This window comes from Chrysochloris asiatica, unplaced genomic scaffold, assembly GCF_000296735.1.
Source record: "Chrysochloris asiatica unplaced genomic scaffold, ChrAsi1.0 scaffold00192, whole genome shotgun sequence".
NCBI lineage: Eukaryota > Metazoa > Chordata > Mammalia > Afrosoricida > Chrysochloridae > Chrysochloris > Chrysochloris asiatica.
Window position 1 is genome coordinate 2,121,428 of NW_006408710.1, and position 2,196 is coordinate 2,123,623.

The window sequence follows — 2,196 nt, forward strand, 5'->3', positions numbered from 1 at the left end:
AAAAACTCTGCATATTAAACCTGTAAGTAGTATCTACAGCATACAAAAAATGGAAACATGGGAGTTGAAATGGGCAAGACCAAATGAAACGTTGGCTTCAAGATTGAATTTTATTCTCAGCACAAGTTGAGTGATACAGAATGACATGGACTAGCCCCAGAAAAGATGGCTACAGAGAGACAGATAAGAAAAAATGAACAATCAGATGTATTTATATCTCCTAGAGCCTCCAAACATCATTATTCAAGATTACAATCAAGGTCAAGAGAAAGAAAATGAAAGTCTGAAAATGAAGGAAGAAGATATAGGAGCCAGAGCAGAAGCAGAGGCAAGAAGCATGACTTCAAAGAGAAATTCTTTAGGAAACACAAGTCAGAGGATCCTAATGGCAAAGAACATTCTTCTGGTAAAGGAAGAGAGAATCTGAATTCGTCAAAATTATGAGAACAGGAACAAACACAAAGAAAGAAATTCATCTGAGACAAAAGGCACTCAAGATCTGGGTCCCATGAAAAATGTCAAAGTAGTAGAAGTAAAAAGGGAGAGGAAGAAACTTGGGTCCAGAAGCAGGGAGCAGGAGAGGTCTCCATCCAGAGGCAGAGAGAGGAACGAATCAGTCGAGAAGCGGGGAAAGAACACAGTGGATCAGATCTGACTCCTGCTCCACACCTAGACACCTGCATAGAAGTAGAACAGAAACAGGACAAGGAGTAGAAGTCAGGATGGAAAGAAGCAAGTTGAGAAACCAAAAAGATTTAGCAGCAGATTAAGCAGGACTTCTAGTCCCCCTTCCTCTCAAGGCAGACATACAACGATGAACACTGAAGAAGCTCTAACCAGGAGATTGGAGAGGGCAAAGAATTTACAAGAACAATGAGAAGAAAAAAAAAGGTTGAAAAACAAACCCAACAAGAAATAGCACCAGCCGCTGTAGTTACTTACTATAAGTTGTGTTCCCATGCCACCACCTTGTTGGCGTCAGGCACACAAGTGATTCCTCAGAGTCAGGTTGCCTCATAGCAACCCTATAGAGGGGTTTCTGAGGCTGTAAATCTTTATTGAAGCAGAAAGCCTCATCTTTCTCCCAAGGAGCATCTGGTCTGGCCTTGCAGTTAGCAACCTAACTTATAACCCTCTACACCACCAGGGCCCCTCTCTCAGATAGCTATGATGTCTCAAATGATAGCCCTGCAAGCAAAGCCTTTAGCAGAGAACAAATCACTGTACCTAGCTCATACATCGGGCATGCTATCAGGAGGAACCAGTCTCTGGAGAAGAACATCCTGCTTGGTAAAGTGAAGGATGAGAGAAAAAAACTGACTGATACAGTGGCAGTATGATAACAACACTTGTTAGGCTGGTGCAGGACTGGGCAGTGGTTCCTTCTGTTGTGCCCGGTCCTGCAGAGATACAATGATGAACACTGAAGAAGCTCTAACCTAACACCACCATCAATAAGCTCTTATAACCTAACAGCTATGAATCCACTGATGTTTGTTGTACAAGGGAAAAAGAGGAAAATGCTTTGGCAAGACAAGAAAGAGGGGGACAAAACCGAGAGAGTTAGAACATGGGAATTTTTTAATTTGTGGAACAGTTTCAAATTTTCAAAGTTTAGGAAGTCAGTGGGTATTAAGAGTGAAGACGGAGTCCTGGTCATGCTGGAGGATAAGCATTGGGCTGATAACCACAAGGTTGGCAGTTCAAACCCAACCTAAACAGGGTCACTATGCATAGAACTGACACCATACACTTAACAGTAAGAGTGAGGATGAAGCTGGATGTGCCTCAGTGGTTGAAGAAAGTTGCAAGACTTAGTCCCAACAAGGAGAAGTCCTTAGGAATCTTGACGATCAGTAGGAAATCACAAGCCCACAAGCCCACATAGACAAGAATGGGGTTGGGTTTCACAGCTGTGATGCAACCATGGTTGCAATTTGAAAAAGCGCATCCAGGAACAATTTGGAAGGTGATAGGTGCTTCTTATTCTGACATCAGTTCGTTGTCACCAAACAGCTAGTATCCTGGCTTGCATGGGTGTTCCTTTGACTTCATTAATTGAAAAATTACATTTGTTTTTGTTTTTATAAATCTCTCGAGTTAGTGTTGGGATCATGTTAAACCCACAACCAGTAAACTGGACAGGGTTGTGCTGCTGTTGTTGTGAAGTGTTGTCGAGTTGATTCCGACTCATAG

General features: G+C 42.4%; 1 pseudogene; it reads left to right on the plus strand.

The window, feature by feature from the left end:
• The window catches only part of LOC102816666, a 157,727-nt pseudogene that overhangs the window by 89,273 nt on the left and 66,258 nt on the right, over positions 1-2,196 (plus strand).